General features: G+C 39.5%; 24 non-coding genes across 24 annotated transcripts; all 24 read left to right on the top strand.

The window, feature by feature from the left end:
* Nucleotides 1–686: 686 nt before the first annotated feature.
* Nucleotides 687–759, top strand: trnam-cau (transfer RNA methionine (anticodon CAU)). The gene has a single exon. It is a non-coding gene; the product is annotated as a tRNA-Met (tRNA).
* Nucleotides 760–1,073: 314 nt separating this feature from the next.
* Nucleotides 1,074–1,146, top strand: trnam-cau (transfer RNA methionine (anticodon CAU)). Its single transcript has one exon. It is a non-coding gene; the product is annotated as a tRNA-Met (tRNA).
* A 313-nt stretch (nt 1,147–1,459) lies between these two features.
* trnam-cau (transfer RNA methionine (anticodon CAU)) lies at nt 1,460–1,532 on the top strand. Its single transcript has one exon. It is a non-coding gene; the product is annotated as a tRNA-Met (tRNA).
* Nucleotides 1,533–1,846: 314 nt separating this feature from the next.
* Nucleotides 1,847–1,919, top strand: trnam-cau (transfer RNA methionine (anticodon CAU)). The gene has a single exon. It is a non-coding gene; the product is annotated as a tRNA-Met (tRNA).
* Nucleotides 1,920–2,725: 806 nt separating this feature from the next.
* Nucleotides 2,726–2,798, top strand: trnam-cau (transfer RNA methionine (anticodon CAU)). The gene has a single exon. It is a non-coding gene; the product is annotated as a tRNA-Met (tRNA).
* Nucleotides 2,799–3,102: 304 nt separating this feature from the next.
* trnam-cau (transfer RNA methionine (anticodon CAU)) lies at nt 3,103–3,175 on the top strand. The gene has a single exon. It is a non-coding gene; the product is annotated as a tRNA-Met (tRNA).
* A 703-nt stretch (nt 3,176–3,878) lies between these two features.
* trnam-cau (transfer RNA methionine (anticodon CAU)) lies at nt 3,879–3,951 on the top strand. The gene has a single exon. It is a non-coding gene; the product is annotated as a tRNA-Met (tRNA).
* A 315-nt stretch (nt 3,952–4,266) lies between these two features.
* On the top strand, nt 4,267–4,339 carry trnam-cau (transfer RNA methionine (anticodon CAU)). Its single transcript has one exon. It is a non-coding gene; the product is annotated as a tRNA-Met (tRNA).
* A 315-nt stretch (nt 4,340–4,654) lies between these two features.
* On the top strand, nt 4,655–4,727 carry trnam-cau (transfer RNA methionine (anticodon CAU)). Its single transcript has one exon. It is a non-coding gene; the product is annotated as a tRNA-Met (tRNA).
* A 315-nt stretch (nt 4,728–5,042) lies between these two features.
* On the top strand, nt 5,043–5,115 carry trnam-cau (transfer RNA methionine (anticodon CAU)). The gene has a single exon. It is a non-coding gene; the product is annotated as a tRNA-Met (tRNA).
* Nucleotides 5,116–5,429: 314 nt separating this feature from the next.
* On the top strand, nt 5,430–5,502 carry trnam-cau (transfer RNA methionine (anticodon CAU)). The gene has a single exon. It is a non-coding gene; the product is annotated as a tRNA-Met (tRNA).
* A 314-nt stretch (nt 5,503–5,816) lies between these two features.
* On the top strand, nt 5,817–5,889 carry trnam-cau (transfer RNA methionine (anticodon CAU)). Its single transcript has one exon. It is a non-coding gene; the product is annotated as a tRNA-Met (tRNA).
* An 807-nt stretch (nt 5,890–6,696) lies between these two features.
* On the top strand, nt 6,697–6,769 carry trnam-cau (transfer RNA methionine (anticodon CAU)). The gene has a single exon. It is a non-coding gene; the product is annotated as a tRNA-Met (tRNA).
* A 314-nt stretch (nt 6,770–7,083) lies between these two features.
* Nucleotides 7,084–7,156, top strand: trnam-cau (transfer RNA methionine (anticodon CAU)). The gene has a single exon. It is a non-coding gene; the product is annotated as a tRNA-Met (tRNA).
* A 314-nt stretch (nt 7,157–7,470) lies between these two features.
* Nucleotides 7,471–7,544, top strand: trnam-cau (transfer RNA methionine (anticodon CAU)). The gene has a single exon. It is a non-coding gene; the product is annotated as a tRNA-Met (tRNA).
* A 315-nt stretch (nt 7,545–7,859) lies between these two features.
* Nucleotides 7,860–7,932, top strand: trnam-cau (transfer RNA methionine (anticodon CAU)). The gene has a single exon. It is a non-coding gene; the product is annotated as a tRNA-Met (tRNA).
* A 314-nt stretch (nt 7,933–8,246) lies between these two features.
* Nucleotides 8,247–8,319, top strand: trnam-cau (transfer RNA methionine (anticodon CAU)). The gene has a single exon. It is a non-coding gene; the product is annotated as a tRNA-Met (tRNA).
* Nucleotides 8,320–8,633: 314 nt separating this feature from the next.
* On the top strand, nt 8,634–8,706 carry trnam-cau (transfer RNA methionine (anticodon CAU)). Its single transcript has one exon. It is a non-coding gene; the product is annotated as a tRNA-Met (tRNA).
* A 702-nt stretch (nt 8,707–9,408) lies between these two features.
* Nucleotides 9,409–9,481, top strand: trnam-cau (transfer RNA methionine (anticodon CAU)). Its single transcript has one exon. It is a non-coding gene; the product is annotated as a tRNA-Met (tRNA).
* Nucleotides 9,482–9,796: 315 nt separating this feature from the next.
* On the top strand, nt 9,797–9,869 carry trnam-cau (transfer RNA methionine (anticodon CAU)). The gene has a single exon. It is a non-coding gene; the product is annotated as a tRNA-Met (tRNA).
* Nucleotides 9,870–10,183: 314 nt separating this feature from the next.
* trnam-cau (transfer RNA methionine (anticodon CAU)) lies at nt 10,184–10,256 on the top strand. Its single transcript has one exon. It is a non-coding gene; the product is annotated as a tRNA-Met (tRNA).
* Nucleotides 10,257–10,570: 314 nt separating this feature from the next.
* Nucleotides 10,571–10,643, top strand: trnam-cau (transfer RNA methionine (anticodon CAU)). Its single transcript has one exon. It is a non-coding gene; the product is annotated as a tRNA-Met (tRNA).
* Nucleotides 10,644–11,447: 804 nt separating this feature from the next.
* trnam-cau (transfer RNA methionine (anticodon CAU)) lies at nt 11,448–11,520 on the top strand. The gene has a single exon. It is a non-coding gene; the product is annotated as a tRNA-Met (tRNA).
* A 313-nt stretch (nt 11,521–11,833) lies between these two features.
* On the top strand, nt 11,834–11,907 carry trnam-cau (transfer RNA methionine (anticodon CAU)). Its single transcript has one exon. It is a non-coding gene; the product is annotated as a tRNA-Met (tRNA).
* Nucleotides 11,908–12,182: the final 275 nt, after the last annotated feature.

Raw genomic sequence — 12,182 nt, 5'->3', positions numbered from 1 at the left:
GCAAGTGTTCAAGGAAAATGTCTTCTTTCGTCATAGTTGCAGTCCAAAAAAGTCGACTTCTTTGACAATTTTGCAGTTGATGAATTATTAACATTGTTTTTCAGTTTCAATTTATATTTTAGCCGTTTTGATTTTAGTTATAGCTGTGTAGATGTAGGTATGATTGTGTTAACTCAGTATGGCTCAATGAATAGTATTGTATTCTTATCTGTCTCACTCTTATGAGAAAAGAAGGCCAACGGGTTTCTTCCACTGCTATCTTGAAGGGAGTATACATAGCCTGGTACCGGTCTCTGTCGGAAGAGGGGAGAGACAGGCTGATTTGTATTCCTGGGAACTTGCTGAACTTGCTGATGGGAGGAGACTTTTCGTATTCACCCACTTTTCAATAAATAATGATGTGCAGCAGAAGGAGGGACACACAATCTGAACAGAACACGATTTGAGTGTATTCATTGTGTGACCAGAAATTTCTGATTCCTTTGCAAAGGGACTTCTTCACCAGAATCTCACCATTCAGTTAATTGAACACGCAAAGAGTAGAATGATAAATATTATCTACTTTAACACAGTCCAAAAAAGTCGACTTCTTTGACATTTTTTCATCATTCATTAGACCAGCCTATTTTCATGTACGGATTTTGAACCACTTCCACCTTTCAGTCTTTGCATCCAGTTTTCATGTGGCCTTGTTAGCGCAGTTGGTAGCGCGTCAGTCTCATAATCTGAAGGTCATGAGTTCAAGCCTCATACAGGGCATTGTTTTGTTTTCCCAAATATCTTCAGTTAAAAATGGTATAAAGAGAGTATGCACAAATCCTTGTACTGTGGATTCAGTCACGTGTTGGATTTACTTCCCCACCGCCTACCTCAAAACCTAAATGACTAGAGTAAGCATGTAAACAACTGTTTTATATTGGCAAGTGTCAAGGAAAATGTCTTCTTTCGTCATAGTTTCAGTCCAAAAAAGTCGACTTCTTTGACAACTTTTCAACATTCATTCAACCAGCCTATTTTCTTGTACGGGTTTGAGCCCATTCTACTTTTCTGTCTTTGCTTCCAGCTTTCGCGTGGCCTTGTTAGCGCAGTTGGTAGCGCGTCAGTCTCATAATCTGAAGGTCATGAGTTCAAGCCTCATACAGGGCATGGTTTTGTTTTCCCAAACATTTTCAGTTAAAACTGGAAGAAGAGAGTATGCACAAATCCTTGTACAGTGGATTCAGTCACATGTTGGATTTACTTCCCCACCGCCTACATCAAAACCATAATGACAAGAGTAAGCAAGTGAACAACTGTTTTATATTGGCAAGTGTTCAAGGAAAATGTCTTCTTTCATCATAGTTGCAGTCCAAAAAAGTCGACTTCTTTGACAATTTTTCAACATTCATTCAACCAGCCTATTTTCATGTACGGGGTTGAACCCATTCCACCTTCTAGTCTTTGCTTCCAATTTTACGTGGCCTTGTTAGCGCAGTTGGTAGCGCGTCAGTCTCATAATCTGAAGGTCATGAGTTCAAGTCTCATACATGGCATGGTTTTGTTTTCCCAAACATTTTCAGTTAAAACTGGAAGAAGATAGTTTGCACAAATCCTTGTACAGTGGATTCAGTCACATGTTGGATTTACTTCCCCACCGCCTACCTCAAAACCATAATGACAAGAGTAAGCATGTAAACAACTGTTTTATATTGGCAAGTGTCAAGGAAAATGTCTTCTTTCGTCAAAGTTGCATTCCAAATAAGTCAACTTCTTTGACAACTTTTCAACATTCATTCAACCAGCCTATTTTCATGTACGGATTTTGAACCCCTTCCACCTTTCAGTCTTTGTATCCTGTTTTCATGTGGCCTTGTTAGCGCAGTTGGTAGCGCGTCAGTCTCATAATCTGAAGGTCATGAGTTCAAGCCTCATACAGGGCATGGTTTTGTTTTCCCAAACATTTTCAGTTAAAACTGGAAGAAGAGAGTATGCACAAATCATTGTACAGAGGATTCAGTCACGTGTTAAATTTATTTCCCCACCGCCTACCTCAAAACCTAAATGACTACAGTAAGCATGTAAACAACTGTTTTATATTGGCAAGTGTCAAGGAAAATGTCTTCTTTCGTCAAAGTTGCAGTTGATGAATTATTAACATTGTTTTTCAGTTTCAATTTATATTTTAGCCGTTTTGATTTTAGTTATAGCTGTGTAGATGTAGGTATGATTGTGTTAACTCAGTATGGCTCAATGAATAGTATTGTATTCTTATCTGTCTCACTCTCATGAGAAAAGAAGGGCAACGGGTTTCTTCCACTGCTATCTTGAAGGGAGTATAGCCTGGTACCGGTCTCTGTCGGAAGAGGGGAGAGACAGGCTGATTTGTATTCCTGGGAACTTGCTGAACTTGCTGATGGGAGGAGACTTTTCGTATTCACCCACTTTTCAATAAATAATGATGTGCAGCAGAAGGAGGGACACACAATCTGAACAGAACACGATTTGAGTGTATTCATTGTGTGACCAGAAATTTCTGATACCTTTGCAAAGGGACTTCTTCACCAGAATCTCACCATTCAGTTAATTGAACACGCAAAGAGTAGAATGATAAATATTATCTACTTTAACACAGTCCAAAAAAGTCGACTTCTTTGACATTTTTTCAACATTCATTAGACCAGCCTATATTCATGTACGGATTTTGAGCCCATTCCACCTTTCAGTCTTTGCTTCCAACTTTCATGTGGCCTTGTTAGCGCAGTTGGTAGCGCGTCAGTCTCATAATCTGAAGGTCATGAGTTCAAGCCTCATACAGGGCATTGTTTTGTTTTCCCAAACATTTTCAGTTAAAACTGGAAGAAGAGAGTATGCACAAATCCTTGTACAGTGGATTCAGTCACGTGTTGGATTTACTTCCCCACCTCTTACCTCAAAACCTAAATGACTAGAGTAAGCATGTTTTATATTGGCAAGTGTCAAGGAAAATGTCTTCTTTCGTCAAAGTTGCAGTCCAAAAAAGTCGACTTCTTTGACAACTTTTCAACATTCATTCAACCAACCTATTTTCATGTACGGATTTTGAGCCCCTTCCACCTTTCAGTCTTTGCATGCAGTTTTCATGTGGCCTTGTTAGCGCAGTTTGTAGCGCGTCAGTCTCATAATCTGAAGGGCATGAGTTCAAGCCTCATACAGGGCATGGTTTTGTTTTCCCAAATATCTTCAGTTAAAATTCGTATAAAGAGAGTATGCACAAATCCTTGTACAGTGGATTCAGTCACGTGTTGGATTTACTTCCCCACCGCCTAACTCAAAACCTAAATGACTAGAGTAAGCATGTAAACAACTGTTTTATATTGGCAAGTGTCAAGGAAAATGTCTTCTTTCGTCAAAGTTGCAGTCCAAAAAAGTCGAATTCTTTGACAACTTTTCAACATTCATTCAACCAGCCTATTTTCATGTACGGATTTTGAGCCCCTTCCACCTTTCAGTCTTTGCATGCAGTTTTCATGTGGCCTTGTTAGCGCAGTTTGTAGTGCGTCAGTCTCATAATCTGAAGGTCATGAGTTCAAGCCTCGTACAGGTCATGGTTTTGTTTTCCCAAATATCTTCAGTTAAAAATGGTATAAAGAGAGTATGCACAAATCCTTGTACAGTGGATTCAGTCACGTGTTGGATTTACTTCCCCACCGCCTACCTCAAAACCTAAATGACTAGAGTAAGCATGTAAACAACTGTTTTATATTGGCAAGTGTCAAGGAAAATGTCTTCTTTCGTCAAAGTTGCAGTCCAAAAAAGTCGACTTCTTTGACAACTTTTCAACATTCATTCAACCAACCTATTTTCATGTACGGATTTTGAGCCCCTTCCACCTTTCAGTCTTAGCATGCAGTTTTCATGTGGCCTTGTTAGCGCAGTTTGTAGCGCGTCAGTCTCATAATCTGAAGGTCATGAGTTCAAGCCTCATACAGGGCATGGTTTTGTTTTCCCAAATATCTTCAGTTAAAATTCGTATAAAGAGAGTATGCACAAATCCTTGTACAGCGGATTCAGTCACTTGTTGGATTTACTTCCCCACCGCCGACCTCAAAACCTTAATGACAAGAGTAAGCATGTGAACAACTGTCTTATATTGGCAAGTGTTCAAGGAAAATGTCTTCTTTCGTCATAGTTTCAGTCCAAAAAAGTCGACTTCTTTGACAACTTTTCAACATTCATTCAACCAGCCTATTTTCTTGTACGGGTTTGAGCCCATTCTACTTTTCTGTCTTTGCTTCCAGTTTTCACGTGGCCTTGTTAGCGCAGTTGGTAGTGCGTCAGTCTCATAATCTGAAGGTCATGAGTTCAAGCCTCATACAGGGCATGGTTTTGTTTTCCCAAATATCTTCAGTTAAAAATGGTATAAAGAGAGTATGCACAAATCCTTGTACAGTGGATTCAGTCACGTGTTGGATTTACTTCCCCACCGCCTACCTCAAAACCTAAATGACTAGAGTAAGCATGTAAACAACTGTTTTATATTGGCAAGTGTCAAGGAAAATGTCTTCTTTCGTCAAAGTTGCAGTCCAAAAAAGTCGACTTCTTTGACAACTTTTCAACATTCATTCAACCAACCTATTTTCATGTACGGATTTTGAGCCCCTTCCACCTTTAAGTCTTTGCATGCAGTTTTCATGTGGCCTTTTTAGCGCAGTTTGTAGCGCGTCAGTCTCATAATCTGAAGGTCATGAGTTCAAGCCTCATACAGGGCATGGTTTTGTTTTCCCAAATATCTTCAGTTAAAATTCGTATAAAGAGAGTATGCACAAATCCTTGTACAGCGGATTCAGTCACTTGTTGGATTTACTTCCCCACCGCCGACCTCAAAACCTTAATGACAAGAGTAAGCATGTGAACAACTGTCTTATATTGGCAAGTGTTCAAGGAAAATGTCTTCTTTCGTCATAGTTTCAGTCCAAAAAAGTCGACTTCTTTGACAACTTTTCAACATTCATTCAACCAGCCTATTTTCTTGTACGGGTTTGAGCCCATTCTACTTTTCTGTCTTTGCTTCCAGTTTTCACGTGGCCTTGTTAGCGCAGTTGGTAGTGCGTCAGTCTCATAATCTGAAGGTCATGAGTTCAAGCCTCATACAGGGCATGGTTTTGTTTTCCCAAACATTTTCAGTTAAAACTGGAAGAAGAGAGTATGCACAAATCCTTGTACAGTGGATTCAGTCACATGTTGGATTTACTTCCCCACCGCCTACCTCAAAACCATAATGACAAGAGTAAGCATGTGAACAACTGTTTTATATTGGCAAGTGTTCAAGGAAAATGTCTTCTTTCGTCATAGTTGTAGTCCAAAAAAGTCGACTTCTTTGACAATTTTTCAGCATTCATTCAACCAGCCTATTTTCATGTACGGGGTTGAACCCATTCCACCTTCTAGTCTTTGCTTCCAGTTTTCACGTGGCCTTGTTAGCGCAGTTGGTAGCGCGTCAGTCTCATAATCTGAAGGTCATGAGTTCAAGTCTCATACATGGCATGGTTTTGTTTTCCCAAACATTTTCAGTTAAAACTGGAAGAAGATAGTTTGCACAAATCCTTGTACAGTGGATTCAGTCACATGTTGTATTTACTTCCCCACCGCCTACTTCAAAACCATAATGACAAGAGTAAGCATGTGAACAACTGTTTTATATTGGCAAGTGTCAAGGAAAATGTCTTCTTTCGTCAAAGTTGCAGTCCAAAAAAGTCGACTTCTTTGACAACTTTTCAACATTCATTCAACCAGCCTATTTTCATGTACGGGTTTGAGCCCATTCCACCTTTTTAGTCTTTGCTTCCAGTTTTTACGTGGTCTTGTTAGCACAGTTTGTAGCGCGTCAGTCTCATAATCTGAAGGTCATGAGTTCAAGCCTCATACAGGGCATGGTTTTGTTTTCCCAAACATTTTCAGTTAAAACTGGAAGAAGAGAGTATGCACAAATAATTGTACAGAGGATTCAGTCACGTGTTAAATTTATTTCCCCACCGCCTACCTCAAAACCTAAATGACTACAGTAAGCATGTAAACAACTGTTTTATATTGGCAAGTGTCAAGGAAAATGTCTTCTTTCGTCAAAGTTGCAGTTGATGAATTATTAACATTGTTTTTCAGTTTCAATTTATATTTTAGCCGTTTTGATTTTAGTTATAGCTGTGTAGATGTAGGTATGATTGTGTTAACTCAGTATGGCTCAATGAATAGTATTGTATTCTTATCTGTCTCACTCTCATGAGAAAAGAAGGGCAACGGGTTTCTTCCACTGCTATCTTGAAGGGAGTATAGCCTGGTACCGGTCTCTGTCGGAAGAGGGGAGAGACAGGCTGATTTGTATTCCTGGGAACTTGCTGAACTTGCTGATGGAAGGAGACTTTTCGTATTCACCCACTTTTCAATAAATAATGATGTGCAGCAGAAGGAGGGACACACAATCTGAACAGAACACGATTTGAGTGTATTCATTGTGTGACCAGAAATTTCTGATACCTTTGCAAAGGGACTTCTTCACCAGAATCTCACCATTCAGTTAATTGAACACGGAAAGAGTAGAATGATAAATATTATCTACTTTAACACAGTCCAAAAAAGTCGACTTCTTTGACATTTTTTTCAACATTCATTAGACCAGCCTATATTCATGTACGGATTTTGAGCCCATTCCACCTTTCAGTCTTTGCTTCCAACTTTCATGTGGCCTTGTTAGCGCAGTTGGTAGCGCGTCAGTCTCATAATCTGAAGGTCATGAGTTCAAGCCTCATACAGGGCATTGTTTTGTTTTCCCAAACATTTTCAGTTAAAACTGGAAGAAGAGAGTATGCACAAATCCTTGTACAGTGGATTCAGTCACGTGTTGGATTTACTTCCCCACCTCTTACCTCAAAACCTAAATGACTAGAGTAAGCATGTAAACAACTGTTTTATATTGGCAAGTGTCAAGGAAAATGTCTTCTTTCGTCAAAGTTGCAGTCCAAAAAAGTCGACTTCTTTGACAACTTTTCAACATTCATTCAACCAGCCTATTTTCATGTACGGATTTAGAGCCCCTTCTACCTTTCAGTCTTTGCATGCAGTTTTTATGTGGCCTTGTTAGCGCAGTTTGTAGCGCGTCAGTCTCATAATCTGAAGGTCATGAGTTCAAGCCTCATACAGGGCATGGTTTTGTTTTCCCAAATATCTTTAGTTAAAATTTGTATAAAGAGAGTATGCACAAATCCTTGTACAGTGGATTCAGTCACGTGTTGGATTTATTTCCCCACCGCCTACCTCAAAACCTAAATGACTAGAGTAAGCATGTAAACAACTGTTTTATATTGGCAAGTGTCAAGGAAAATGTCTTCTTTCGTCAAAGTTGCAGTCCAAAAAAGTCGACTTCTTTGACAACTTTTCAACATTCATTCAACCAACCTATTTTCATGTACGGATTTTGAGCCCCTTCCACCTTTCAGTCTTTGCATGCAGTTTTCATGTGGCCTTGTTAGCGCAGTTTGTAGCGCGTCAGTCTCATAATCTGAAGGTCATGAGTTCAAGCCTCGTACAGGTCATGGTTTTGTTTTCCCAAATATCTTCAGTTAAAATTAGTATAAAGAGAGTATGCACAAATCCTTGTACAGTGGATTCAGTCACGTGTTGGATTTACTTCCCCACCGCCTAACTCAAAACCTAAATGACTAGAGTAAGCATGTAAACAACTGTTTTATATTGGCAAGTGTCAAGGAAAATGTCTTCTTTCGTCAAAGTTGCAGTCCAAAAAAGTTGACTTCTTTGACATTTTTTCATCATTCATTAGACCAGCCTATTTTCATGTACGGATTTTGAACCCCTTCCACCTTTCAGTCTTTGCATCCAGTTTTCATGTGGCCTTGTTAGCGCAGTTGGTAGCGCGTCAGTCTCATAATCTGAAGGTCATGAGTTCAAGCCTCATACAGGGCATTGTTTTGTTTTCCCAAACATTTTCAGTTAAAACTGGAAGAAGAGAGTATGCACAAATCCTTGTACAGCGGATTCAGTCACTTGTTGGATTTACTTCCCCACCGCCGACCTCAAAACCTTAATGACAAGAGTAAGCATGTGAACAACTGTCTTATATTGGCAAGTGTTCAAGGAAAATGTCTTCTTTCGTCATAGTTTCAGTCCAAAAAAGTCGACTTCTTTGACAACTTTTCAACATTCATTCAACCAGCCTATTTTCTTGTACGGGTTTGAGCCCATTCTACTTTTCTGTCTTTGCTTCCAGCTTTCACGTGGCCTTGTTAGCGCAGTTGGTAGCGCGTCAGTCTCATAATCTGAAGGTCATGAGTTCAAGCCTCATACAGGGCATGGCTTTGTTTTCCCAAACATTTTCAGTTAAAACTGGAAGAAGAGAGTATGCACAAATCCTTGTACAGTGGATTCAGTCACATGTTGGATTTACTTCCCCACCGCCTACCTCAAAACCATAATGACAAGAGTAAGCATGTGAACAACTGTTTTATATTGGCAAGTGTTCAAGGAAAATGTCTTCTTTCGTCATAGTTGCAGTCCAAAAAAGTCGACTTCTTTGACAATTTTTCAGCATTCATTCAACCAGCCTATTTTCATGTACGGGGTTGAACCCATTCCACCTTCTAGTCTTTGCTTCCAGTTTTCACGTGGCCTTGTTAGCGCAGTTGGTAGTGCGTCAGTCTCATAATCTGAAGGTCATGAGTTCAAGTCTCATACATGGCATGGTTTTGTTTTCCCAAACATTTTCAGTTAAAACTGGAAAAAGATAGTTTGCACAAATCCTTGTACAGTGGATTCAGTCACATGTTGTATTTACTTCCCCACCGCCTACTTCAAAACCATAATGACAAGAGTAAGCATGTAAACAACTGTTTTATATTGGCAAGTGTCAAGGAAAATGTCTTCTTTCGTCAAAGTTGCAGTCCAAAAAAGTCGACTTCATTGACAACTTTTCAACATTCATTCAACCAGCCTATTTTCATGTACGGGTTTGAGCCCATTCCACCTTTTTAGTCTTTGCTTCCAGTTTTCACGTGGTTTTGTTAGCACAGTTTGTAGCGCGTCAGTCTCATAATCTGAAGGTCATGAGTTCAAGCCTCATACAGGGCATGGTTTTGTTTTCCCAAATATCTTCAGTTAAAATTCGAATAAAGAGAGTATGCACAAATCCTTGTACAGTGGATTCAGTCACGTGTTGGATTTACTTCCCCACCGCCTAACTCAAAACCTAAATGACTAGAGTAAGCATGTAAACAACTGTTTTATATTGGCAAGTGTCAAGGAAAATGTCTTCTTTCGTCAAAGTTGCAGTCCAAAAAAGTTGACTTCTTTGACATTTTTTCATCATTCATTAGACCAGCCTATTTTCATGTACGGATTTTGAACCCCTTCCACCTTTCAGTCTTTGCATCCAGTTTTCATTTGGCCTTGTTAGCGCAGTTGGTAGCACGTCAGTCTCATAATCTGAAGGTCATGAGTTCAAGCCTCATACAGGGCATGGTTTTGTTTTCCCAAATATCTTCAGTTAAAATTGGTATAAAGGGAGTATGCACAAATCCTTGTACAGTGGATTCAGTCACGTGTTGGATTTACTTCCCCACCGCCTACCTCAAAACCTTAATGACAAGAGTAAGCATGTGAACAACTGTCTTATATTGGCAAGTGTTCAAGGAAAATGTCTTCTTTCGTCATAGTTTCAGTCCAAAAAAGTCGACTTCTTTGTTAACTTTTCAACATTCATTCAACCAGCCTATTTTCTTGTACGGGTTTGAGCCCATTCTACTTTTCTGTCTTTGCTTCCAGCTTTCACGTGGCCTTGTTAGCGCAGTTGGTAGCGCGTCAGTCTCATAATCTGAAGGTCATGAGTTCAAGCCTCATACAGGGCATGGTTTTGTTTTCCCAAACATTTTCAGTTAAAACTGGAAGAAGAGAGTATGCACAAATCCTTGTACAGTGGATTCAGTCACATGTTGGATTTACTTCCCCACCGCCTACCTCAAAACCATAATGACAAGAGTAAGCATGTGAACAACTGTTTTATATTGGCAAGTGTTCAAGGAAAATGTCTTCTTTCGTCATAGTTGCAGTCCAAAAAAGTCGACTTCTTTGACAATTTTTCAACATTCATTCAACCAGCCTATTTTCATGTACGGGGTTGAGCCCATTCCACCTTCTAGTCTTTGCTTCCAGTTTTCACGTGGCCTTGTTAGCGCAGTTGGTAGCGCGTCAGTCTCATAATCTGAAGGTCATGAGTTCAAGTCTCGTACATGGCGTGGTTTTGTTTTCCCAAACATTTTCAGTTAAAACTGGAAGAAGATAGTTTGCACAAATCCTTGTACAGTGGATTCAGTCACATGTTGGATTTACTTCCCCACCGCCTACCTCAAAACCATAATGACAAGAGTAAGCATGTAAACAACTGTTTTATATTGGCAAGTGTCAAGGAAAATGTCTTCTTTCGTCAAAGTTGCAGTCCAAAAAAGTCGACTTCTTTGACAACTTTTCAACATTCATTCAACCAGCCTATTTTCATGTACGGGTTTGAGCCCATTCCACCTTTTTAGTCTTTGCTTCCAGTTTTCACATGGCCTTGTTAGCACAGTTGGTAGCGCGTCAGTCTCATAATCTGAAGGTCATGAGTTCAAGCCTCATACAGGGCATGGTTTTGTTTTCCCAAACATTTTCAGTTAAAACTGGAAGAAGAGAGTATGCACAAATCATTGTACAGAGGATTCAGTCACGTGTTAAATTTATTTCCCCACCGCCTACCTCAAAACCTAAATGACTACAGTAAGCATGTAAACAACTGTTTTATATTGGCAAGTGTCAAGGAAAATGTCTTCTTTCGTCAAAGTTGCAGTTGATGAATTATTAACATTGTTTTTCAGTTTCAATTTATATTTTAGCCGTTTTGATTTTAGTTATAGCTGTGTAGATGTAGGTATGATTGTGTTAACTCAGTATGGCTCAATGAATAGTATTGTATTCTTATCTGTCTCACTCTCATGAGAAAAGAAGGGCAACGGGTTTCTTCCACTGCTATCTTGAAGGGAGTATAGCCTGGTACCGGTCTCTGTCGGAAGAGGGGAGAGACAGGCTGATTTGTATTCCTGGGAACTTGCTGAACTTGCTGATGGGAGGAGACTTTTCGTATTCACCCACTTTTCAATAAATAATGATGTGCAGCAGAAGGAGGGACACAATCTGAACAGAACACGATTTGAGTGTATTCATTGTGTGACCAGAAATTTCTGATACCTTTGCAAAGGGACTTCTTCACCAGAATCTCAACATTCAGTTAATTGAACACGCAAAGAGTAGAATGATAAATATTATCTACTTTAACACAGTCCAAAAAAGTCGACTACTTTGACATTTTTTCAACATTCATTAGACCAGCCTATATTCATGTACGGATTTTGAGCCCATTCCACCTTTCAGTCTTTGCTTCCAACTTTCATGTGGCCTTGTTAGCGCAGTTGGTAGCGCGTCAGTCTCATAATCTGAAGGTCATGAGTTCAAGCCTCATACAGGGCATTGTTTTGTTTTCCCAAACATTTTCAGTTAAAACTGGAAGAAGAGAGTATGCACAAATCCTTGTACAGTGCATTCAGTCACGTGTTGGATTTACTTCCCCACCTCTTACCTCAAAACCTAAATGACTAGAGTAAGCATGTAAACAACTGTTTTATATTGGCAAGTGTCACGGAAAATGTCTTCTTTCGTCAAAGTTGCAGTCCAAAAAAGTTGACTTCTTTGACATTTTTTCATCATTCATTAGACCAGCCTATTTTCATGTACGGATTTTGAACCCCTTCCACCTTTCAGTCTTTGCTTCCAGTTTTCATTTGGCCTTGTTAGCGCAGTTGGTAGCGCGTCAGTCTCATAATCTGAAGGTCATGAGTTCAAGCCTCGTACAGGTCATGGTTTTGTTTTCCCAAATATCTTCAGTTAAAAATGGTATAAAGAGAGTATGCACAAATCCTTGTACAGTGGATTCAGTCACGTGTTGGATTTACTTCCCCACCGCCTACCTCAAAACCTAAATGACTAGAGTAAGCATGTAAACAACTGTTTTATATTGGCAAGTGTCAAGGAAAATGTCTTCTTTCGTCAAAGTTGCAGTCCAAAAAAGTCGACTTCTTTGACAACTTTTCAACATTCATTAGACCAGCCTATTTTCATGTACGTGTTTGAGC

Source organism: Leptonotus elevatus, chromosome 5 (assembly GCF_054856555.1).
Source record: "Leptonotus elevatus isolate MCC_2025b chromosome 5, RoL_Lele_1.0, whole genome shotgun sequence".
Lineage (NCBI taxonomy): Eukaryota > Metazoa > Chordata > Actinopteri > Syngnathiformes > Syngnathidae > Leptonotus > Leptonotus elevatus.
Note: the sequence above shows the minus strand (reverse complement) of the source record. Positions and strands in the feature narration are given on the sequence as shown.